The sequence below is a fragment of the Falco punctatus genome (assembly GCF_963210335.1).
Source record: "Falco punctatus genome assembly, chromosome: 9".
In the NCBI taxonomy this organism is placed as follows: domain Eukaryota; kingdom Metazoa; phylum Chordata; class Aves; order Falconiformes; family Falconidae; genus Falco; species Falco punctatus.
Window position 1 is genome coordinate 6,462,946 of NC_137589.1, and position 27,357 is coordinate 6,490,302.

The following is a 27,357-nucleotide window of genomic DNA, read 5'->3' on the forward strand; positions in this document are numbered from 1 at the left end:
TGAAAGAAGGTCGATTATGCTTCCCTACAGAAATACACTTTCCTGAGAAAAGGTATCTAGAAGCAAATGGGCCTCCTTATAACAGCATATAAATGTTGAAGGTGTGTAACATTTGATGTTTCCACCTTGTAATAATGAGACCGTTGCTTGTAGAGTGCCTCCTGAGATACACGTGGCTGCTTCTCAACATGCAGCCCACCAAGGGCGCTGCGAACAAGCTGAAGCACAAGCCATGCACCCAAGGAATCACTGCATGCATAAATGCTGTCAGCAGAAGAACTTTGACTTCCTCAATGAATTATTCAGAGTTACGTCAGTAAAGCAGAACTTCATTAGCAGAAATCAAGGTTCTGCCCTATGCTGTTACAATTTACAACATTTATTCGAACAAGCTATCAAGATGCCAAAATAGCTCTAAATCGTATCTATTTTCCACCTTTAGATCTGGTCACAAACCATTGTGGACTTTCTGCCTTAATTCCTTAATTACAAGTTAATAAATTAAAAATATTGCCCTAAAACCAGAGGGCAACTATCCTTTCTGAAAGGTTGCACTGACAGCCAGAATCCTATTTGGACACATTCACACAGAGTGTTACAGGAGCTACTGTCCTGAGAAGATTCCCTTCCTTTCAAAGGATGTCTGGATAGTTTTTCTCTACTGCACAGTATTTATTCAGTGATTTCTGTGTCTGTGCCTTTCCTTCTTGTCCAGAAGGATCTGTCCATCGTTTGTGATCAGATTCAGAAGCCATTCCAGAGGTGGTGTTGCTAATTACAGGCATGATATTTTCATATGTGTGTATTGCTGCAGCTATTTCTTGCATCTGCCTTTCCTCCTCAGTAGACTCCAAGATGTTGAGTCTTGTAAATTCTGAGCGAGTTCGCCAGGGAGCACTGGAGAAACCCTAGTTACAGAGCAGCTCTCAGCTGATGCCTGGTGTAATTGCTTTTCACAATAGAAATGCTACACTTTCTCTTTTCATCCCAGGAAGAGTAGCATCCTTCCTTCTCCAGCTGAGCCAGCAAAATCAATACAACTAATTTCACTGATTATCATGTTCTTGTGTTTAGGAAAGGCTGCCTTCTGTGAAACATCAGAAGAACATGATAATGCAAAGAACTCCCTAAGTATTGGGCCAATTCACTGTTTTTCCTGTAAGTAAACACAAACACATAAAACACTTAACTCATTCAATACAAATTCCATTACATTCTACAGGGAGTTTCGGCTCCATCTGCAAATGCAACTGACTGTGCTTTCCTGCACTGATCTGCTAACTCCTACTTTCAGACAGCAGATTTAATCAGTGAAAATGAATTACTCAGGAATTAGCTTCACAGGAAAAGCTGGCTCAAAAATTGATCATTTTTATTGTTTCAGAAAGTTTGTAAGTGTATCATTTTTACCCAACCGACATCTCTTTCAGCGACATTAACTGTAATGGAGCAGGTTAAATTATTCATATCTTTATAAGATGGGCAGGCTTATCATGATGTGAAATCAGTAAAAGAGGTGAGATATGGACTCTATGGAGGGTCATCTATCATGATGTACTAGGTAACCTTCACAGACCCAAGTGTCTTTGACTAAGGGCTTTTCTCCCATAACTTGTGATAAATGCTGGAGTATTAATATTCATGAACCTGTTACTGAAGACAGAGAACATATTCCAAAACAGCAATTGGGCAGTAGCTAGAGAAAAAAAAACCTTTACGCTTTCAGGAAAAAAAAAATACAAACCAATATTAAAAAATCATCCACAAGGGAAAAGAAAAGAGAGTTAGCTGTAGCAATGCCATTGTAAGAGGGTTGAAAAAGCTATGTAGGAAAAAGGTAATTTATTCTAAGACTACTAAATTAAGCAAAGGATGTAACAGGCAAATGGCTTTTGTATTTAAGTCTAGGGAGTTCCAGAAGCCCATAATATAAATAAGGACCCAGACTGTTAAAAAAAAAAAGGTATCTGCTACAATTATGACATTCTCCCTCTTTTGTGTAGCAAGTGTCTGCAGCATTAATTAATGCAACACCATGTTGTTTGCCAAGATTCATACTCTTTTAAAGAGGGCCCTCTAGGCATATTTGGAAAAGTTCCACAAACTGATTGCTGATTTCTCTTTTTATTCCAGAAACAGAGGTAACCTGAGTGCTGACAATCATTGTATTTGGAAAGTAAGTTGATTTAGCTAAACAAATCAGAACAGAGAGTGAGAAAGATTAGAGACTGTAGGAAAACAAGGTCTTGGGAACTGAAATGATGTTAAAAAAACATGCACAAAATTTACATTCCATGCCTTAGCTCAGACGTTGGTACGCTGCTTTGTGGTTTTTGCAGAAATCACTTAGGGAATAAACATTGATACAAACACCCATATTTTTATGCAAATTTAAATTTGAGAACCAGACAGAGGAATTAACTACTTATTGGTTTCCATTCTCATATTTATAACTTAACAGGTTTCAGTTATCCAGTTAGACATCAGAAAGAATAACACAGGATATAGGTGATCAGTTACTCACCAAAACCAAGGAACAAATATCCCTTGGGATATAAACTTGTCTTTGCCTGTTCAGCTTTTGCCTTTGGGAAAAAGCATGCATTTTCAAAATTTTTAACTTTACTTTTTTAAATGAGTAAATAAATTTTTTAAAAAAATAAATTTAGCAAGAGCCTTGCAAGATCAAGCCAATAGGAACATTTTATCATGCAACAACATTTATTCCTTAGCAGACGATACATAAAGCCCCACCAAACCATATACAGGAAAGATTAACTAGCTAGTAACTGCAAAACCTTCAGCAACACCCCTTCAGTTTGCTCATGTCCTGCTCTGGTAAATCAACAAGGTAGTAGATATAACCCAATTAAGGTAGAAGCTGTTTGCACCCTCATGTTAAATGCTTTCCAAGCAGCTGTGGTAAGCTAAAGGAGTTAATTGAGGTCATCCCAGTTGTCACTCCAAAAATGAGATTCTGTTCTTTTCTTCATTGAAACATTTTTTTCTTTATGGGCAGAACTTATGTATTGTCTTTTTAGCTCTCAGTCTCCTCTTCGGTCCCTGCGCAAGCAGGGCAGTTCTGGAGCATGAAGGTTGTTGGTGTGTAACATTTTGAATCACTGCAGCTCTCCCAGCTGTGCAAAACATATTACTGCTATTCCACCAGCTACATGTGTCTGTACAGTTCTCTGCTCCTGTGGCATCCAGGTATCTAAGGCACGATTTCACATGAAATTCATCCTAGAATCAGAGGGGAACTGTTTTGCTAAAGCCTCATGCAGAGCCCAATGGCATCAATGGAAAGATTTATTTTGATTTTGACAGGTTTTGTATTGCATCTCCTACCTATCTGGAGGGACATCTTGTCTTCCTCTTCTGGCAGATGGTGGCTGAAGAAACAGCTTCCACATTACTACTCTTGAAATACCAGGGAAACCCATTCCCACTCAAGTTCCAAAATTTGGGAGTTATTCCATCAAAACAAACTCTTGACTGACTCTAGTGCCAATTCTAACTGTTGGGTGTTACACAATCCATTCAATTACTCTTTTCTTGTCATTATAACAAGAAGAATGTTTTCTTTTTTTTAAAGGCTTTCTTTTTCATTTTCTGTTCATTATGTATTTATTGTTTAGAAGGTAACACTTTAATCTTTCCTTTCTCTCATTTCTAACGGTTCAGTCATGCTTATCCAGTACAAACTTGATTTAATTTCTTAGCAAGGGCCACAGGGAAATTGAGGAGGTGCCCTTCATTAGTCTCTCTTCTAATTATGTTTCTAACTCTGCTTTCTAAAATAGCTTTTAGATGCCTTTAGTTCTGGGGCTGTTTTGAATCTGATCAGCGTCTCCTTATCTGACATTTTTTTAAAACTGCTGAAACAGATAAACTAGCATATCTTGGAGACTACTGTCTGTGTGTCCAGTAATTTTAAGTAGAAGAAGGTGTGAGGAGATGCAGTGGTGTATCAATTCCAGAATGGATTTGGTTTCTTTTAACTTTGTGTTATTACTGCTAGCTGATAATAATACATACAGATTCAACCAGTTATAATAACAATACTTAACTCCATTGCATCTGTCATAATGATGGTATATACTTGATTACGTAGGCAGAGTCAATGCGTAAATTTTCTAATATCTGGAAAAGCTGATATTCCCCTTGAGCTGACTGACTATTTTTGTGCTATATGAAGGAGACTGGTATTTTTCTTAACTTGGCACAAATTTCCAGTCTATGGAACTATCAGTTCTTTATCTGCCTTTTCTGACTTCCCTTTGAACATAACCCCTTGGAGAAGGTGTCTGTTCCCCCGTGATGAGCAAACCCAACTTAGGAGAGTGCATCAGGGCAGAAAAATCCTGAAAACTATATGGCTGCACAGGGAGACAATAAGCACTAGCAGTAAAACCCCTTTGCCTTAAGAAAAAGTTCATTGCTGCCCAGAGGAATCCAAACTATGAAAAAGGGGTAAGAATCCTCAACAGAAAGCAAATCTGACTCCTTGATTTTTTTTTTCTCCTGGACTGATGCAGTCCTCTTGGCCAATGCCCCTGAGGGTCCCAAGGAACACGGAGACTGGCATCCCCCAGGTCTCCATTTGGCCACGATACAGATTGGGAACACTGTAAATTTTTCTATTCTCAAATGAATGGTCTTTGTTCTCTAGACCTATGCAATGTAGTGTGACTCTAACAACGAGGGAGGAGGCAGGGTTCGTCAGCCTTCACATTCCTCTTGAAGCAGCCATCAAAATTGCCATTTGTCTCACTTTGTGATATTTTCTGTAACGGCAAGTCTCCTACCTTCAGAAATGGGACTGGGAACATTATTACATTTTGCCTTGAGGTTAATTCATCAGATTAATAGCACCTATAAAAAGATAGTAGCTCATTAGCCTATGAACTCCAGGCTTTGTACAAAATCCAGCTCCACAAGCAAACCTCAGTGTTGGTGGCAAGTGGCATATCATAAATGCACAGCACAGCAGTGAGTATACAGGTAGTATCTGCTAGAATTTTCAGAGACTGTCTTTGCAAGTGCTTCAGCAAGAAATTAGTAGTATTGTTAGGCTCATGTTTTCTCCTCTTCCTTCACTGACCCAAACTCTCTGGCATCAGGAAACTGGGGGTTAAAGAGTAGAGTGACTTAGGTATAGCCTAGTGTTTTCTGCTGGAGCTATTCCATAGCGTACCTGATTCGGTATTCCCTGCATCTTTGAGACGCATCTCTGACTCACATCTCTGCCATGTCCTGAGAGCACTCTGACCCGTAGGCTGTGAACTCAATTGTGGATATCTTTATTTCATTCCAGACCAGAGAGTACTTAATTTTACAAAACCCTACAGCTATGGCAGATTAAACCCTCTGCAAAGATTACCTATAGCCCTCAGCACTTTTCTGGGAAGTAAGTAAAGTGGTTTAGCCCTCATTTTCACATGTATTAGGTAGAGGAAGACCTCCTCTCACACCTCTAAGAGGTGTTTTAGCAAATATGCCACATGAGCAAAGGGTCCAATACCCCTTTACATGATTTAATGAGTAAACGACACAGAAAAATTTACTTAAGTATTCACAATCAAGAATGCTAAGAGAGAGAGGCCAACAGCAATGGTAGTCCCTTAATTACGGTCTATACCAGCTAGCTAGCTATTGGAAGCTCTCCATTCAAATAGCTGGCATTTACCTTTCTGATAAGCACTTCCAGCCATTGCCCATGGATCCCAGGAACCCAGGACTCAGGGCTTTCATCAGCTCCTGTCTTCAACTTTTCAGGACATCCGTTCTGCACTTTCTCCCCACGTTCCGATCCTTTACTCTCATGCCACTGGTTATGTCTCCAAGCCTTACGTTTCAATTACCCTTCTTTCCCAGATGCTGCACACATCTGGGGCAGGAATGCTAGAAAATTACTGGAATTTGCATCCTGCAGATGTGCATCAACCCTATGAGCCACCGTAACTCCAACAACAATCCTCAGCTCTTTGTTGACATGTCTCACTTGACCTCAGATTTACCCATTCTCAAACAGGACCTTACTGCTTTCCTAAGTGCAACAGGATCCACTACTACATTTTCCCATCTCCCACTTTATCATTCTCCATCCTCCTTGCAAGGTACCTCCTCTCCAATTATACCCCTTCCCACCTATTCGAACAAGTATCAGTGACAACCTTCTACCCGATACAATTGCACAGAGAAGGACATGAGCCGTAACCAGTGGTTTAGCCGCATACAATGCCTACTCATTTGTCTTCATGAGTGACATCAGCCTCAGCAAATCAAGTACATATTATAAAATGCATTTTTCACTCTACCACACAAAAGAATGAGAAACCCCAAGTCAATTATAGCCAAGAAGATGCCACCATGTTGCTCATAAAAAAATACCCTTTAATCTCAAAAGAGAGAACTACGATTAATTCCTCCCCGCCATCCTGGTCTTTTCCTCTTCTCCCACTGGAGGTCTATTATGTTTTTAGCCAAGTCTCAAGCTCCTGCACTGATTCCTGTTACCTGGGCTTCTGTTTCACCATATTCTTTCCCACATGCTTACAGGATGCAGGCATCCTGCTGAAAAGCTTTTCTGGCTGCTGCCTTCAGACAGGTTGGAAAACTTCAGGAAGAATTTTCCTGTCTGTCTGGTTACCAGTCAAAGCCTCCCTAATATCCCCCTGATTTATTCACCCAGCACAAAGTGAAACTTCATGCCACATGAGGTCATAAATATCTTTTGAAATTTGAAAATTATTGTGGGAAGGGAATTTTCACAGCGAGTTCTCCCGAGTATGCTCTGACATTTAAAAATCCAATGGGGAATACAGGCACCCAAAATGTGCAAGAACTCCCAGTTCCAGGACTAGAGACAAATAAGAATGTCTTCCTTGCTCTGAAAATTCTGAAAGTGCAGTTTAATCTGAGTGTGATTTGTGTCTCTCGTGTTATCTCAGCTTTTTTAGCTTTTGCTTAGCAATGCAGAGTTTACATCCATTTACAGACATCTCTGGCTTTGGATCAACAAGACTATTAGGAGGTGATTGAATTTATATTCATCACAGAAAGCAATTAAGTCAAAGCAAAGCATGATTAAGGACAAAGAGCAAATACTAGGATGGAAGCAACAGAAACAAAAATAATGTGAATACCCTGTTCAGTCCCTCGAGTCCTACTGCCTACGACAATACCACATCTCTTTTTTCCCCCCCCTGAAGGACTGTCCTAACTCTCTTGTTCTTGGCAAAATCTATGCTCACAGTTTTATCCTGATGTTAATATATTAGAATTGAATGCCAAGAGCACGACAATGGGATAATACGGTATGAAATTGCTTTTAATCCCAAATGAATTAATGACAATTACATCAAACAAAATACCAAACTATAAATGTTAGAAAACATAAAATATTTTTTTCCTTTTCTGCAAGTTAGTAATCTGACTTAATTTTTCACCTTGCACAGTACAGTTTTCCTGTGTCTCTGTTTCTAGTGTTAGTGTATTGCTATTTTCACAGCCAGGAAAGCAACAAATTTCATTAATTGCTTGTCTTTTTGCTTGCTTAGTAATTTAGTCTAAACTAATGAAAAGGAATTCTACTGGAGTATCAGTTCAACATTAGTAGCTAAGCTGATCAAAAAGTAGAGGTTTCTACCTTTAGGGAAAATCCTGTTACCAGAATAAAACTTAAATTTTTTTTCCAGAATCCAAACCCACAATTTGAGATGTAACACCAGAAAGCCTACAGCTTCTCAGGGAAGCTGACATTTGAGAGCATTAATTTAATTGAGTATGTGCAATGGATTTCCAGAGATTTCTACGAAACACTCCCACAGCAGACTGGCTTAAAACTGTGCCCTGAGGTATTTTAAGATGGATCTTTTGGACCCTAATTTAAATTCAGAAATAGTTCATTAAACCTAAAAACTTTTTAATACATTTCAAAAACAGATTTTATTTAGGTAGAAATATCTATTAACAGCTCAAACAAGAAATGGCATAACTAGAAATAGGGTGGCATACATGTATAGCTTTTTAAAGAATTATATTGTCAACTTCACCAGTTTTTTCTAAAAAAAAATCAGAAATGTTTTATCATAATTATTTGAAAATGAAATTGAAAAGATTGAAATGTACTTGCAGATGAAACGGAGAAAGATTTGCAATTTCTTACTAGCAAAATTAGAGCCTTATGTCAAAATAAATTTTCCTTAATACTGAAATGTTAATTAAACCAGTTTTCAGTAGAAATATTTCATGCCTTGAAAAAATCACACCTTGTTTTAGTTAATAAAAAGAAAAAAGCAATACTTTGTTCAGTGACGACTTTGAAAATTTGGTAATAAAGTCAATTAAATATTGCAAAGGTTTCATGGAAAACAAAATGGGGTAATGTTGCCCTCTCCCAAATAGACAACTCCAAAATCCTTTTCAGATTTGTCTTCATCTTTGTTTCTGTAGCTCCAGCAGCCTATAAACAAACTGTAACAATTTGGTATACACTTTTTGCGCACTTTTTCCCACAAAAGCAGGTTGAGACAATAAGTCAAATCCAAGTGCAAATGTGGTGAGAACATGTTGCAGTTTTGTCCCCCCTTGAGGCAGCCTCAAAAAGTAACGTTCCAGCGCTCTGCTGTATTTGAACACTGGAGACATTTTTTGCTGTAACTGGCAAATCATTCTCTTTACAGCACACCAGCAGAGTTTTTATTGCCATCTTGTCATACTTTATGCCTCTTCAGTCAAATATATCCATAAGCATTGTTAATATAGAGTTTTCCTCTGCTGAAATCTGCGCACCCATATCAATTAATTCCCAGCTACGCTGGGCACCAATAGTTGCCATTTGAGTTGGAGCAGCCAGGAACTATTCCTACACACCCATATCAGTTAGTCCCCCATGGCTCACCTCTCACGGCATCTGTTAGGTGATCCAGATCACAGGCTCTCCCCGCCTGTCTCAGTGACAATGGGCACCATCATCACAGCCTTTTTAGCTCCAGTCTCACACAGGCTTCAAATGCCCAAATCAGTTTGCCCCACATTGGGCACCAGTTGTAACAGTTTGAGTCCAAATCAGTTTACCTCACATGGGGCACCAATTGCCGCAGCGCTATCAAACTAGCAAGCTAAAACAAAACAAAAAAAACCCCAACAACTAAAAAAAAGCTTTTACTGATGGTCAGAATCTGCTTCTACTGTCCATGCTGTTTCTCCATCCTCCAGAAGCCAGACCACACTCCTTCCCAGACTCCACTACACTGGAGTTTTCCTTCTCCAAGCTCCTCCTTCACCTGGAGCTTTTTACATCCAGAACTCCCTGTCCTTCCCCCCCTCCTCCTCAGGGCTATTTAACCTCTTTGCAAGGAGGAACTACAGCTGCACATCGTCCGTGTCAATCAACCCACTGCCTTGGAGGCAAGGCCACAGCTGCATGTTATCGATGTCAATCAACCCACTGCCTTCCTTCCCCTGCAAGAACACACTCCTTCAGGGAAGGGTTTAGCTGTAATCGGTGGATCCAAGGCCCTTCCCTGTTCCCCGCCGGGGCTGCACGCACTGGCTCACAAGGCTGGGCTGAATCTGCACTGCCACGGCATCAGGCCTTGCCTTAGTGCTTGCTCAGATAGCCCATTTGCAAAGTGTTACACTTATATGTGTAAACATGACATCGAAACACCTAATAATAAACCGAAAAAAAATCCAAAAATATTGTCCTCACCTGGCATCTTCTGTGGTCTAGCCAGTGCCGGTGGAAAGAGATCCTATCGGCTGCCAATGCCACGGTGCTAGGACCAGTAACATCGTGGTGTACATAGTGCAGCAAAAATTTAAACAAAATAAGTTTTCAGGCAGGTTTTTCAGTGTAATTACAGGCAGTGCTACTGCCTTCAGGGCTGCTGATGCACGACCTGAGCCTGTCAGGGTCACACAGGGATGGAAGATGCCGAGAACCATCAGATAAGGCTTTTAACTGGAAAGAAGGGGACCACAAACACAACATGAAATTGTGATATATTCCCAAGGCTGAGATCTTAATCAACCGAGCATCACAAAAGAACTCACATTATTCTAGATACTAGAGCTAAACGGAACTGGTTTTTGATTTTCTTCTTCCTCCAAAAAGCAGGTGCAGGTCTAGCAAGAATGTGAATTCTGATGACTTCTTCCTATAAAAACCTATCCAAAAAAATAGTACTCAACAGGGTGTGGTCTTGAAAAAGGGTGTTATTTACTGATAAATAGTACATCCAGATCCATGCAAAGTCTCTGCTCTGTGGTCTCTTGAATCTGCACAGTCTCAGTGGAGTCTGCAAATAAATCCCAGCTGGAGGGTCTGAGCAGGGGAGAACCCTACCGCTGGAGATCCTCACCAGGACTTCCACCTGACTTCTTACATCTCACTCTGAGTACTCCTCTCTTTGGAAAACCACTGTGATCTTGAACATCCTCATTGTCACTAGCCATGATGCAGAACTCCCAAACAAAGGCATCAGGCATTAACAGAAGTAAAAATGTGCCGCTGGATTTGATTTTTGGTGGCTTTTGTCACACATATAGGTACTATAATTTTTTAAACTATGCATTCCAAAACATTATTGATAAAACTGAGTTGCCATTATTACAAATAGAAAATAGATACAGCATTGCATAGGCAACATTACTCAAGTAATTTTGGAAAGGTGTAGTCCTGAGTCTGGTAGTATCCATAGCTGCAATTTTTCATATAATGTTTTGAGAGAGCATTGAATGTGTATGACAGAACACCTTCAAGAAGAAAGAGTACACCATGCTCACTGGTTTTTCACCTGTTGCAGTCATTTGGAGTTTAAAACTATTTTGAAATAGAGAGAATTAAACACTCTCCCATCTGCGGGTGAAAGGCTGATGGGAAATTACATTCTTTTAGTTACTGTAAATAGTTTTCATTTGGTATCAGAAGGCACCGCACTGTTTTAAGAAGCTGTCACTCCCACCACAACCACTGAGAATGGAGGGCTTCTGCCCAAGTTTGAGTGGGCAAGAGGAAGGTCAATATAGATTTGTTACACGTGGAGTAAAGGAGCACAAGGACTGGTTGTGGCCAGGACCAAGACAAGGTGCCGGAGGTCATAGATATTCTGTCATACTGCTGCCCTGAATAACGAAACACATTCATCAGCACTCCTTGCTTTGGGGAACCCGAGGGAAGAATATGCTGACATTTTTAGAACAGCTAGCAATGTCTTTAATATTTTATATATTTGTCAAACAAGTCATTAAGCTATTTTGTAAATGTGCTGCAATAACAACAAAAACACAGTGGCAGGACTCAGGTAATGGGTGTCATGCATTGCTGGGAATGGGCTGACTTAGTAAAATTTAGTAAATTGTAGATTAAGGCTCTAGAATTCTCTCAATGCAAAAGCACTGAGAGCTCTGTAATTTGTGTCTTAAGAGTGAGAAAATGGAACAGTAGCCTTTAAACTTCCCCTTCACAGCCACCCTTTTCCCACGTTTCTCAGATCATCTATAAATATTTCAGAGGTTAGTCACATTCTGTAAGCTCTGTGCAGTTCCTTTATTGGGAGGTTAACAGCCTGGACTACATTTTGAGCTAGGAATACATCTTGAATATTTGCTGTGCTTGAATGCAACTTTAAGTCAGAGGTACTAAATGTTTTGAAGAGGAGAGACACCTTCAAAACAAAGACCTAACAAAGCTCATTTGGGAAAACAGGGCGGGAGTCTGTAGCTCCCATGGTCAGGGTTTCAGAACTGAATGAATGCAGGTGCCTCTCCAAATAAAACTGAATTTACTGAAATGAAGCTGTGGATAGAGCCCCTGCATACTTCTTGATGTCTGGAAAAAAGTTTGCCTGAATAGGATTTAACAGATGAAGGAGGAGAAAAGGTCTCCATGCAAAAACAGTTGATTAAAAGACATTCATAATGTGATAGGGAACTGAACTCATGAAATACTGCCTAGAGTGTATGAGCTGTTAATATTATTTTAAACAGAAGCATTGAGAAGAGAGCATGCATAAAATTATAATATGTATGTATTAATGTATAATATAAAATATTCATTAGCACACAGAAAATTAAAATAAGATAGCATCTAATCTGTTTAACCTCTAAATGACTAATTAATCTCATTAATACAGTCAGCATTTTTTGATAGATAACAGAAATTAACTGCAGTTACTTCCCTTTCTGTGTTGAGAGACAGCTGTGAAGTCATAGGAAACAAAAATTTTAAAAGATCAACTTTTCCCTGTGTTTGTAAATGGATATTTCTAAGACATCTCCATGAGGAAGAAGCTAAGAGCAGCAGCTGCCTGGAAGTCCAGGGAATGAGCCTAGCTGAAGGACAGCACAGACACAGCAAGTTCAGGTTTCATACGGATTTATTACCTTGTTCTTTGGGAGGTCTGGAGCCAAAGATATGGCTCAGAGCTTATAAAGGCAAATTGGGTTTCATACTTTCCTTCTTTTAAATATTTAGCAGTGGTTCTTTACCTATTTTTCTGTCTGTACTTCAGTTGTGCTACGTTTCCAGATGACCGAAGCCCATGACCCGTCAGTCTAGTCCAGTCGGAAAAGAGACAAGAGTTTGGGTTGAACAGCCCTAATTGTTATGTAGACTGGACTCGTTCCTGCTGCTCTTTGGAAGCGATTAACAGAAGAATAAAGTCAGAACTCCATTAAAAATCTAGTTGGCTCAGGAATTTAAAAATTAGCCATAAAATGCAGTGGGTATTGAAACAGTATATGACAAATCAGCTTAACGAGGTGCCATAAATATGTGTGTACCTTGTGCAGATGGCTACTCGATGGTTACCGTTTCCAATAGCAGCTCTGTACTAGTATCTTTGAAGAGAAACTGTTGAACTTACAGGTGATTTTTGAAAACTAGATGAACTATCAAACTTTAAATATAATTTTAAACACCAACAATTTCACAAACTTCATTCCAGTTTTCCGTTCACTGTCATTATTCGAAAAGGATGACCTTAGGCAAGAGAATTCAAACTGAAGTGTTTTCATGATGTTCCAACATTTTTTTCCTCCTCAAAAATGCTGATTTGGCAAAAAGAGAGGAGATGAACAATTTCACAATTCAAAATACATTGCCATTATTCCTGTCTTGTAATTATCCCTAAAACTGCTTGGTCTATGCCTTCAAAAAGCCATTGTTAAAGTTTGGATACTTTTTTATTCCGGGGAGTAAAGAAAGAAGCAAATTCTATTAGATGAAATCCAACATTAATGCCAAAACTTGCCCTCGTTTCCTATGATTTAAATACATCCAGTCATTTCATTATCCCCAGTGGTGTAAGTAATGTCCTACTTTGCTCTGGATGGAATTAATTCCCACACAGCCTGGGAAAAGATTTGGGATCTTTGAATACACTATGCCAGATGTAAAAGCAAAAGGCAGATTGTTGTTTCATCCCCTAAGAATCAGAGGCTAGGGAAATATTCATGTTCCAGAAAAATGTTTTTCTTCTGGTGAAAAAAAAAAAAAAAAAAAAAAAGTTACTGCAAGATTAAGCTCTTGATATATCAACCCGTTCAATACAAACAGAACTTCAAGCAAGAAAGATTATTACTGGCTTCAGTGGAATTGTTAGTTGCCTGAACTAATCTTTGAGTTTATATGCTTTTTTGGAGCAAAGTCTTAGAAATTTTGACATAATTCTCTCTCTGCGTGAAGAAAACCTGGATTTTACCCTTGTTCTATTCAAAATGCAGCCATTAAGACATTTAAATTAAATGTGATCAGTCAGCTCTGATTTAAACCTCTGCATTTGTAGCTTTAATTACAATTACAATTACATAATTACAGTATGCAAAATTCATATACAAGTTTTGTTAAAGATGTGGTGCCTGTTGGCTATAGGTGTCAAAAAACATGCAATGTCGTTCTCTCCTTGTGTAAATACTCCAGGAAGCTACAACAATAATTTCGATTAAACAAATAAAATTGTCTCATTATTGATCTCTCATGTTATTAAAACAAAGTGGCACTTCTGTCATATCAACAGATCTGTTCTGCTTTCTCCAGGAAGGGAATATTTTCTGCATCTCTAAAATTGTGTCGGTTCCAAAGACGAAACTCAGGCAGCTATAGCAAGGCCTAAAGAATCAAAGAGGGAAAATATTTCTCAGAAAACTCCATCTGTTATCAGTCTAGAAGAGGACTTGTAATTTGTGAAAAAAAACACCAGAGTGGGGGCTGAAAGGGTACTGCTATGCTCATCTGCCGCATGTTTCCAAACACTTACTATAAGCATTTCACTTTAATCCGGGAAGCAATTGTTAATGCCTTGTGGTCTGCTGTTTAACAGCAGCGATGCAGCGAGCTATGGACAGAGAAAAACAGAGATTCATCTATGAAGTCATATGCTATGCAGCAGCTATGGTAAAGAAATTCAGATATACAAGGAAAAGCAGCTAAGATCTATTATTTCTAGTGGGAAATAAACAAACCTCCAGAAATAATAAGATAGGTTTTGAATGAATATGAATAGTATTTAAAGATACAATGGAAGGTCATTAATGTGGAAGTGCGGCTGTGCGATGCCAACCAAAACTCCCCAAGACAGATAACAAAAGGAGAACAAATGCTTTAAGGCAGTGGGCTGAGATGGGACATCAGGTTGGTAGCAGCTGGAGGTGAGCCCCTTACAGAAGCATATATATTGCAATTGTTTTCTGTCTTCCAGCCTTGATCCAAGAGTTGGAATGAACTGATTTGAAAGGAATTTATGACAATTTGTAGGAAAACACTAAGATGTAGACAAGGGGAAACAAGCAGAACAAGGACAGCTTTTCAAAAACTTTTCTTTGCGTGCAATGAGCCTATGGCTAAACTAACTTGTTTACAAGAATATTTTTTCAAGTCACCTTAATTAGCAGCTTCAGCAGCTTCCTAAAAGCAGAAATACCTCAATGCTCATAAATACTCATAAATGACAAATATAATTGGATTTATTTGGTTTGACAGAAAAGTATTGCAGCTATCCAGACATGCATCCCAGCTATCCAACTTAAATATTTACGGCTACCCAACTGCAACCAGAGAGGGGGTGTTACAATAAGGATTTTCAGCAGAGAGAAGCATTTAACAGGATCCAAAGCTATAAGCAGAGCTAAAGCCACTATGCCATATCCCTTCCCTCAGGTATATCCGTTTTACATAAGTAAAGTTTCATTAACTTCACTGGCCCTGATTTAAGTGGAAAAAGGGTTTCTTGGCATTAGAATATGAGACAAACTGCATTGAAAAGATTTCTCAGTGTAGCTCTCAAATACTGCACCACAACTGTAAACATCTGAAAATTACATATATATATACACATATATATATACACACATAAGTATATATATATACATATACCCACATGCCCATGAACAAGTAGTGATTTAAACCTGCCTGTACAACCCGCTCGCTCTCTGCTCCTCCTGCATCCTCGTGTCCGTAACAGCCGTCCTGGTGCCAAAGTGCAGACCGAGCGGAGCCAGTGAATACACTGTGTAACAGTAAGATATTTCATATTTAATGCTTTCACATCGGTATAATCTCACTGACGTTGATGTAATTACCTCTGATTTACTATGGTAAAAGGATACAGAATTGCACGGAAGAGATAGCTAGCTAGTCTCAAAGTTGCTACACAATCCTTTCAAACTAAGCCAAAGGCAGCTGAAGTCTTTCTTCACCCATTTTAGACTGTGCACTTTAATGGTACCTTATAAATATTTATGAAGTTCATTAACAGACATATAATATTTGAGCTTTAATTGTTTAAAGGCATTAAAACTTCATTTTAATAGAGGTAATATAATTTCTAAAGTCTTAGTATACCGGCTCCAGACGCTGCATTTGTAAAACTTAATGGCAATGATGGGTTTTCCATCATGGGGTCAGAGGAGTTAGCAAATGTAATTTTCCAGACCCATCTAAAATATCATTAATTCTGTTCCTTGCATATAAAATGAGCTGAGTTACCGAGTCAGTTTGCTTAACATATGGCAAATCCTTTAGACTCTCATCTTCTATTCCTCAAATAAACTTCTCAAGTTGACAAAACCAATTAAACTAGAACAACATGAAGTCGTATTGGGAAACGACATTGAAAATCACAAATGCGGTTAATATTCCATCATACTAATGATTTCATTAAACACTGCTAAACACTAATGTGTTTTATTGTACACATTAGAGAACTTATTCTGATGGATTCCAAAGCCAAACCCATTTTGCTGTCCTTTTTTCGTTTGCTATTTACAGAACTGTGCAGCCCAATTTACCTGCAGGTACTGCTCCTGAAAGCCAGTGGAATCTCTTCCATTCTTCATGGGAGAATAGGTCTAATGTGGTTTATTTCTTCAGCTGGAGCAGATGGAAGAAATTCTGACAGATTTGCTCTGTTTCATTTCTGCCAGCAGTTAAAGAAATACATTCTGTGACTCCTTTGGCAAGCTTTTATTTCACCTGGTTTAGTTTTAGAGGTGCTGTTACTTCAAAGTGTTGTTTCCGCAACAGTAAAACAAAATATAGCTCTTTCTCCCCTCTCTTGTTTTGTTTTGTTGTTCTGCAGTGCAAAGAAGAAAAAAAATTAACAAACTCTTATTTCAGTCAACAGTTTCAGTGAAGAAACCCTCTCAAAGGAATTCCTTTGCCCTTAAAAGAATCAACAGACTTGTTTATCACACGATATTCCAACTGTGTCCCACAGTTTTGCAGCATTCTGCAGCAGGTGGTAGCATACCCCTGCTAGGATAGTCAAGTTTTAAAAATCAATTTGCACTATTATTGAAGAGCAGAACATGTGCTTCTTTTTATAGTAGATCCTTCAGTGTCCTTACTGGCACTTATTCTGGACAAATTCTTATTGAAATAAACCACATCCTCTTAAACCTTTTAAAATCTGTGGGTCTTAAAAAAAAGCCATGAAAATCTAAAGATTTAAAACTGTGATCAGAGAGATGGCTGTAATTGAATAGCATCTACAACAGAAATACAGCTGGCAGTGAGATCATGAATTCTGAAGGATGGCTGTATATCAACATATTAATGCTGATTTGTACATTACTAATTAAGTAACATTCATCCATTAAAATAATTTTAGTAAACTAATCAGTGTCTGACTAGGTGGAGGAGGTAGAGAAAGCTCATGAGCAGCCAGTATAATGAAAAGGGTGACAGAGACCAGCTCTGTGGAAAATATTTCAGTGGAATGAAATGCATTGAGATAAAGTTATGCAGTAGTTATTATTACTTCTAAGATTACAGAAGTATTGGTTAGAAAGAATCCTTGGAGATCATTTACTCCCACTCTCCACTAGAAATGGGACCGTTGCAAAGAATGGATGATGGCAACCATGGCTTTGTCAACCCACACCTTAAAAACTCCTGTGGATTGGAGATTCCACAACCTTTCTAGAAAATTTTGTTGTGATACTGCACTACTGCTAGTGAAAATGTTTTTCCCAGCAGGTCCATTCTGAACCTCCCAGTCTGCAGCTCAATGCCATTCCCCTGTGCTGTACCATCCACCACAGAAGAGTTTGGTTCCGTTGCTTTTGGTACTCCCTGTCAATGAGTTGAAGGTTGCTCTTGTGTTACAAAGTCTCCTCTCCAGGTCAAACACTTGCTCTATGTCCCTGACTGTCCTATGGCCCTCAGTTGCACCCTTCCTGGATTCTTGATATCCTCCTTAAACTGGCCTCAGTGTTTCACACGTAGCCATACCAGTGGCAGGTGGTGAGGGATAACAACTTCTGTCAGTCGCCTTGCCATGCCCCTCCTAGCACAGCCACACCTACAGCTGGTGGCATTTATAGCGAGAGCACACTGGGCGATTGTGCTCAGCTCGATGGCCACCATCAACCCCACGCCTTTTTTAGCAGGGCTGTTCCCATCCTATACTGATGCACAGGCTTATTCCACACCACATGCAAAACATTTTGGTTCAGTTTCACAAGGCTGTCATTATTTCTGTCCTCACCACCAGCTCAAGCATTTGGCAATTATTCCTCCTTTAACATCATCCACAAATTTACAGAAGGTACACTACATTTTTCTAACTACGAAACTACGACTTTCTAAATATGCTGCAATACATGGCTCTACCTTGCTTTTTTTTTTTTTTTTTTTACCGTTGTCACTGTTACAGAGGGAGTTCTGTCTTGCCGTCAGAATCCAAGTCACATCTGCCAGGATGATCACAGGTGAGTCAAGATTCCCCCTCAGCACCCAGCCTGTAGGCACAGGAAATGCAAAGCCCAAGAAGTGACAGTGCTGAGTGACAGTTTTAGAACATTTTGTTAAGATTTTTTAGTATGAAAGATAGATATTGCAAAAATAAAAGCGGAGCTGAAAGTTTCAAGGAATTCTTTCAGTTTCGTCGTATAATTAATTTAAATTGTAATAAACCCTAAAAAAATCAGATCCCTGTTTCAGTGTCTTCTAGATGAAATATTTTTTTTTTCAGTTTAAAGAGATGTTTTAATTTAGAAACTGATGAAATGAAGAGACTCAAAACCTAGAAGTGTCTGTTTAGTTGAAAATTTATTTCTTGCTTTATTAAAGGTAATCTGTTATCTCCAAACTGGTGAATCCACTATTGATAGAGATACAGTCATGACCCAAAACTGAAAGCCTATCAAGGTACATTTCAGAGATGCAGGAGATGTCTGACTCACAAAAGTCTTCTATAACTGTGGTCGTTATCCTCTATCATCTCTCATTTCATCACTCTTTCTGTGACCAAGATTTTCACACATCTGAATATAACTAAATACAAGTCAACTATGTCACAGCAAATTGTTTCTCTAAATTGTAACAGCCTTTCTCAAATCCATAGGAGATTTCTAGTATGATTTTACTGATCCCGTAGAGGTTTGTCTGTTTGTGTCTATCTCACACACTGCTTGCAGGGATTTCAGGGTAACTAATCCTTGGGAAGACATGTGAACCAGAATCCTCTAGAATGAGAAATCCAGGTGCAAAAGACAAAAGCGGTGACTGACCTGTAGGCACTGGAGGTGCACGTTGTGCCAGTGCCCCAGACCTCATAGATACCCCAGGTTTGTTTCTCCATACAGACTGTACTTTTTCAGCCACAAAATTCCTGTTTTGAAAGTAGGTAAATCTCATCCTACTTCTAGATGGCATTATAGCAGCCTTGCTTTCCATACTGAAAAGCTGATCTAATTCAGAGTGAAGTTTGGCTGACAAATAAGAAATAAAACAAGACAGATACAGTCCTGAAAAGTAACAACCATAATTACTTTAATGGAGCAATTAAAAAAAAAAAAAAAAAAAAAAAAAAAAAAGGAATCAGTGGTTACTATAACAGCAACTGCAATAAATGTATTCAGTGGTTGTATTTAACTGAACTCTTAGGATTTGTTTGCATTTGGAAGTTTACCAAAATAGCTAGTCAAGAATAATTACCAAGCTAGGCTCTCTAATTCAGCTTTTAAATGTCTTTTTCCTATTTAGTATAACCTATGCTGGAACTATGCCTGAAGAGCTGTTTTGGAAGAATTCTGACAGTAGATAAATCCTTACGATTATGAAAGAGCCATATAATGTAATACATGAGGACTAGGCAACGAACACCCAGCCCAGAAAGATCTCAAATTTGTATTTATCTCTACCAAAATAAAGAGGCAAATATGACTAAATTATGCACAATAAATTATGGGTTAAAAATAAACCCGAGAACTGGCATCCACATACCTCAGGTCTCTCAAGAAGTTCTTCAAACTGCTAAGCTTTGATTTAACTACATTTGTAAGACTTCATTAATACTTGAGAGTGACCTTAAGACGACATGGATTTCATTTTATCTGCAATTCCTTTTATTCAGTCTGGCTCCTAAAGTTCATTTCTTGGCACGTGTTAATTCAAATGCCTGAAAAATTTACTGTGTTTTGTACTGAGAACATATCCGTGAGGCATTTATAAGCAATTCTTACACAACTAAGGCAGTGCTAGATCAGTGAAAAAAAAAATAGTTCCTGTAGAACCCATCCCCCAAGGTCTCCTGGCGACAGAGTGGTCATTGCTGGCTGGTGTTCGTGGAAGCCTTAGCACAGCAGGACCTGCAGTAACTTACAGAGGCTCTTGTTCGAGTTTCACAGGCATCACAAGTGGAACCAGGCACAGAGAAACAGAGCCAAGGCAAACTAAGAAAAAAGTCAGGAGGACTCATGTCGGTGAAGAACTTGGCAGAGCAGTATAGGTCTGCTCCGGTCAGACCCCAGCTGGGAGCTAAGCACCATGTACCCGCTCACTCGCTGCCCCTCACCCAGAGGGATGGGGAGGAGAATCGGGAAGGAACGTAAAACTCAAGGGCTGAGATAAGAACAGTTTAATCACCGAAATAAAATAAAACAAACCCCAATACTAACAGTTATAATGAAAATGAAGGAGAAGGGGAGAGGAATGAAATCCAAAGGGAAGAGAGGAAAAAAAACAATTGATGCCCAATGCAATCGCTCACCAACCGCTGACAGATGCCCAGCCAGTGCCCCAGCAGCGATCAACTGGCCCCAGCCAACCCCCCCCCCCCCCCCCCCCAGTTTGTTAACCGAGCATGGCATCATATGGTATGGAATATCCCTATGGCCAGCTCGGGCCAGCTGCCCTGGCTGTGCCCCCTCCCAGTTCCCCGTGACCCCCCAGCCCTCACGCTGGCAGGGCCTGGGAAACCGAAAAGCCCTTGGCTTGGTGTAAACATCACCCAGCAGCAACCAAACCACCCGTGTGCTCTCAGCACCGTTCTCACACCAAATCCAAACCAAGCGCCGCACCCGCTACCGAGAAGAAAATTAACTCTGTCCCAGCTGAAACCAGGACAAGCTCTTGCATGTTTATTTCCAGCACTGGATCAGCAAAGGAATAAGAAACACTGGTTTGCAGCTTCACACAGGATGGTATGAAGAACATTTTGAAAAAAGCAGCGATACTAACAGAGGCCAAGCAAGTGCTGCCACTTTCTTCTGACAGTCCACTAAGTCCTGAAATAATACGTAACCTGCTTCCTTACTATTCTACTTACATTTTCCTCTTGAAAATCAAGCCCTGATGAATAGCTAGAATGAGAAGGGGAATTTCATAAGGAGCTCTGGTACTAATTGCCAGTCACAGGGTACCTGTTTGCTGAACAGCCCTAGCCCCAAAATACTGCTCCATCTGCAAAGTGAATGCGAGCGCCTGCAGCTCAGTTCGTTCCCAAACGCATTGCATTACCGCACCGCTACGTCTTTAACACAACTATAAATAAGCCTTGGCTGCTGCTGCTTGTTTTTTCATAGCTAGTGTAATGAAACTACACGGTGACAATTCTGACAATGCAAAGTATTCTCAGCTAGGATAAATCAGGGTTATTTCACAAAAGGCAATGGACTGAAGATAGTTTATGGCTCCTGGAGATGTGGATCAAAATAGTATTAGTGTGAAACCTGCTGCACGGAGATATTTAGAATTATTTGTGAAGTACGTAATCCCCAGAAACTTCTTTTCTGGTTATTAATCACAAGATGCTTGTTATCCTGACTGGCTAAAAGAGCAGTTGGGGAAAGATTGCAATCCTGGTACAAAATTCCACTTTCTGTTCATACTGTATATTGTTTTATTATTTTCTCTTTACAGTAAAAGAAGTGAAATCAAACAAACGCCACTTTAATATTTTATCGACATAGAAAGGTACCTTGGGCATCCTGTGACCCACTGAGACTCTAATCAACCATTCTTCGTGTATTTACAGATGTGTGGCTATAGATGTTTGCCTTATCATCACCAGTTTTGACCACTATAACGTTCACACCCAGATACACAACTTAAGTTCAAATTTTTCAGCTTTCCCTTTTGTAAAAATCTAGGTCATCTTGGGAATGATATCAGAAAATTCTTATCACTCTTGAAGCTATTCCTGTTTATAAAATGCCAGATCACCATAAGCTATAATGAAGATTATGGGATCTGTTTGAAAAATAATTGAAATTAATAATTCTGCAGACTGCATAGCTGACAGAATTCCGAAAGGCAGGTGCTGAAGAAAACACAGCCCTCAAATTTCAGTGCCATCACTAGAAATTGTATTTTGTGAGATTGCCTACTGCCGATCATCACTGCCAGGCAGATATATTCGCAAATGCTGGAAAGGGACATTTGTTCTCTGGATGCTGAAGTGAAGACATAGTCTTATGAAGTGCCAAAATCTTTCATCTTTCTCCCACGATATTGGAGTAGTTGAATTTGAAAATTTCTGTTCCTTTTATACCCATATAAGTGTCTGAAGGTTCTAGCATAATACTGAAGATAAACTGAAGACATTCTGGTGTAACAAGGTCCCTTAAACAGATGTTCAATTAACTTGAAAATAATAGTAAATGAACAGAAGCTATTGTATTAGGTGCTCTTTCTCTTTACTACTAATTTTTCTCTTCCTGGCATGTCTTCATTTCAGAGTCGATGTAAAAGTATATATTAAGCTTATAATTTAATTCTTGCATTATGCCTAATATACAGCATTAGATAATTTTTTATTAGGTCATGAACTATTGCATGATAATAATCTGTGCCTATCTGCAAAGATTTTTACATGAAGTCATAGAACATAATAGAATGTAATTTAAAAACCATAACTAATAAAGTTTTACTGCAAGCATATGTTGCTTAATATTATCCTCAAAATTCAAATCTATATCTGTGTTTCACTGTTTCTGGATAGCCAGTCAGTAAAGAATTATCCATGACCTATGCTAGATAGTAAGTTAAGTTCAACCAATACAATTGTTCAGGGTATTTTCTACTTTACATTTGACAGTTCCATAAATGTATGTTCAATTATTTCTTCCCTCTAATGTGCGATGCAAAGCTAAACCCAAATATGCACAAGGCAAGAAGAAAATACTTAAACGCTGAGGTGAGTTACTGAATTAATAAATTTTATCGAAAGAAAATATTTAAATATTTTTTTCTTGAAAGAAGAACTTGTCAATGTTTTCCAGAGGTTAAGCTTCCTTACATATGTTTATAACTCAAATTGAAAACCTGCTTCCAGCACTCAAATTAGGATTACAGAAATCGTTTCCCAACTGGTTCATTTTGCCTGAAATTTCATGAAGGCTTTTGGCAATGGATGCCAGAGTGAATCATCATTTAAGTTACAGTCCAAATAGCGCAGTTCATGCAAAACCGTAGCAGAATTTTCACTTGTTGAATAACATGCCGTAATGTCACTGAACCACCTCAGCTGGTGAAGCACTATCTCAGCTTTGCCCATAAGGAACAGAAACAGAGTAATTAATTGTTTACAGACAATGGTGCAAGTCAATGGTGAAATAGGGAAGGAAGTCATTACGTTCATCCCAGAGTCCATTCACATGCATATGCAGCCTCCAAATGAATTTTGAAGGTTCAGCGACAAAACCAAAATTTTCTACCTGACAAATATACTGGTAATATGAGAGTCCAGGAAGTGGCCAAGAAATGGGAAGATCTTTTTACTCTCACAAATTAAACTGAAGAATGATAAGGAACCAAAAGAAATCTGGGTTATGTTCACTTTGGAATCAGACTGATCATTGGATGCTGTGACGTGGAAGGTAAAAACACAGGTACAAAAATATGACATTGTTTAAAATTTTGAGGCTTAGTGAAACCTGGGTTATCAAGGAACTTGCACATTTTCTTCTTGCTTTTTTCTATTTTAATAAACTGTTTTCTAAGTGGTATAGACCAAACTACGTTGCTGGTCCCATTTTCAAAAGGATTGCAATCCGTTAATTAGGGTTGGTTGATTTGGAGAACTAAATGTTTTCTGGCAATTGGTTTATTCTTCTTTCTGTAAAGTATTTGTATTTGGTCCTTGAAATCTTTTATGCCTGTATAGCAACAACGTTAGAAAAACAAAGCCCACATTTGTGATGAATGCACCAGCTCACAGTTGTTTCTCCACCATCCCTGAGGCCCCATTTTTGCGCAGTTAACCCTTTGTGCACTTTGAAGCAATGCCACATGCGTGGAATAACAGCAGTCCAATTTATCCAGGTTTTACTGACCACAGAATACTAGGGCAATGGTGAGGATGAGATGAATGTCTAATTTCAGTGAAGTTGTGACTGTCTTCTACAAGTCCTTTTCCTACTTTCCGATCCTTTGGGATCGGTATGCTGGCTGCTCAACAAATCTCCTACAGGATGCATGTGCCAAGCAGCTTTTCTACGGCATTCAGCTTTCTGGCTGACAGTTTCATCTGTAACAGTTCTGTGCCAGAATGGGCTATTTTTCATTTTGACAAGCGGAAAGGCAAAAGAATATAGTAAATTGAAAACTTTCACCTGACACAAATCTTTAAATTCAGTCACACAATCACAGAAATGTGTGGTTGGCAGAGACCTTAAGAGGTCACGGAGTCCATGTCCCTGCACGAAGACAGGATCGGTTATGACTGTCATTAGAGAGAAATGTTTCTCCAACTCAGAGGCATGGAGAACACCATACCTTGACCATGCACTCTACTCCAAAGCTGCCATATCCTCACCCCTAAAAAAAGGCTTTTGCTGAACATCAGACTTCAGTCTTGCTAGAATTTCATTCCTACTCAGCACAAACGGGGAGAACAGGCTATTCCTGTCCACCTTGCAACATGAAGACTGTGCAAGTTGTTTCTTTAATAGGTTTCAGGGAGTTTATATATTGGGAGATGCCTCAGTTTGCTTTAAGTCTTCTCTTCCTCAGGCTAGCCAAACCCAGGTTTGGGTTTGGTTTTCTTTTTTTGTCCTCATGGATCACAGTTTCTACACTACCGACCAACCCCCTCGCTTTTCTATAGACTTTCTCTACCTTTCTCAAACTGCACTGACCAAAACCAGACCACAGAGAGCCTATAATCGTGCGGGTTATTCTCTTGTTTTTACATCCCATTATGAGTAACTCCTTTTGAAAAAATAAGCTGTTATTAACTCATTTTCAGCCTGTGACTTGTTCTTACTCCACGCCCTCTCAGTAGTTCCCATTCTGTAACTACATAGTTGATATTCTTGTCTGTATGCAGTACATGCTGAACTCTGTCCTAGCTGGTTCAGACTATTTCTTCAGACTATAAAGATTTTGTTCTAATCCTGTTCTCTAATACAGTTTTAGTCCATCCACGTTCCTTTGCTATGCCTGTAAGTTCAGTAAGCCCACTATCTACTCCATCGTTTAAATCATTAATGAACACACTGAAATCTGACTCTGCAGACCACTAGTCGGTATGTTTTGACCTTAACCCAATGAATAAAACCTACCCTGGAAAAGTCCATTTTATATCCACCCTCTAGTAAACACGCAGACATTTTCAGTAATTAGGAAAATGTCATGTAAAATGCTGACAAACTTAATTCAAAATTCATGCCATCTCCTGGTTCTGCTCTGCTCATAATGCCCATTGTCTTTCCAGCAAGATACATTGTTTTGGCCAACATAGTTTGTTCTTGGAAAATTCACACAGCCTATGACACATGTGGTTGGTTACCTGCCAGGTATTTCACAAAGAATATGTGATCATTTATTTTGGACTGTTAAAAAACCCAAAGTTTATCATATATTCTTGGATTTCATTTGTTAAAATCTATCATTTCTTTCTCCTCTTGCTATATTTTTAAAAGACAGAAACTGTATTTGCGTTTTTCCTCTCCTGAAACACTCCTATCCTCCAGATCCTTTTAAATGTAGTTATGTTACTGGTTTGCTGTTAACTGATGCAGAAAGAGTGTTGATATACTGCCCTTTTTAGTGTTATGGACTGATAGCGTTTGGTCTTTGACTAAATCAAGGTTTTTCTTGGTCACCTGTTTACTATTAAAGCACATCTGCAATGATTTCTTAACCTTTCCTGGTAGTTGCGTCTCAGTTTGAGACTCAACCTGTTCCGTGGTTACATGTTTGTTATTCTTCATGGCATTTGCTCTTAGTAAACCCGACTTATTTTTCTTTGCCTGTTTCTTTTCATCTTCTTCTATTACAGGTCAACAAGGAATTTATTAGCCCGTTCCCGTTTCTTTTGCCAGGAGCCTAAAAATATTTATTGAGGAAATAAACTAATTGCCTTAACCTAGTCTAGTACTTTCCTTTTGAACTTTGTCTGTTGCTGGTTCCTCACAGCTACTATACTTACTTACCACCTTATAAAATTGGTGCTACGTCCTATCCTACCCAAATTAATACATAATTTCACAAGTGATACTGTATCAACTACTACAGAAAAAAAACGATTTACTACAATTTCTTCAATTTCCTTTTTTTTGGATTATCAGTGTTAGTATCAAAGAAAAATATGATTCTAACAATATACCTTCTGTAGACTGACATTACATTTTTTTCTTTTTTTCTCGTTTTACTTCTATATATAAGCTGTTCTCTTCTACAAATGTGTTTCCAAATCTTCGTCTCCCATCTAGTTCAAACAAAATGACTGGTTTGGGCCTTATCACTTCTCCCTCAACTTCTTTAATAATGTATGTATTGCATTTTTTTAGTTTCTTGCTCCAATATGCACTCCTAAACAAAAGCGTAATAAAATATTTCTTGCTCTTAATGCACAGTCCTGCTCCAGGCTTGTGTTTTCAGAATATTAGGATGGAAATTATACAAAACTCCCACTTTTCTGCAAGTAAACAGAAATTTCTTGGGCCCGAGGGCAGTCAAAGTAATACAATTTTGTTCATATAGTCTCAACTGCCCTTAAATCAACATTGCATATTGCATTCTTTCTTTCTTTTGGATCTCTCATTTGATCAGACACTTGATTATCTTTGATGGGATATACTCTAAATAGTTGCATAAAAACATCAAATGCAGATGTGATTGATACTGCCGGCAAAGGAGACAAAGCATCACAGACAGAATTTCATGAGTTTATGATAAAAAGAAACTGCTTTTACCTTATTCCCTTTACAAGCAAGACATTTAAACATAACTAACTATATGTAAATCGTATTATAATTCAGAAGCAGAATTCTGATTAAAAGAAATGTTCCAGCAAGATGAACATTGAAAAACCAGTACCTCAAATCTGCTTGCAGTGAATTCTTGGCATTTGTTTTCCCAGATAGTTTCTGACTACATCCTCAATCCCCATCACCTGTCTGTCTTTGCCCATATGCTGTGCCATTATCTTCAGTCACCAACCTTGTTGAGCACCAAGGCAAACTGCTACGAATCATGTGTATCCCTCGCCTGCCACACAGCAGCCCCACTCCTTCCTCTAGCTTATTATTTATTTCAGAAAGCATTCCAATAAATTTCCACACCCTTCACAAGGCCTATCCCAGCTGGATGTTGGGTAATTCTCATTTTAACCCTAAGCT

The 27,357-nt window shown here is 38.8% G+C and overlaps 1 protein-coding gene across 1 annotated transcript in view; it reads right to left on the bottom strand.

Moving 5' to 3' along the window:
• PLPP4 (phospholipid phosphatase 4) overlaps positions 1–27,045 on the bottom strand; it is a 118,595-nt gene extending 91,550 nt beyond the window's left edge. The window contains exon 1 of the mRNA XM_080401024.1: positions 1–27,045. This exon is cut by the window's left edge and continues 26,915 nt beyond it. The gene's annotated coding sequence lies outside the window, so the exon portion shown is untranslated.
• Between the last annotated feature and the right edge of the window lie 312 nt (positions 27,046–27,357).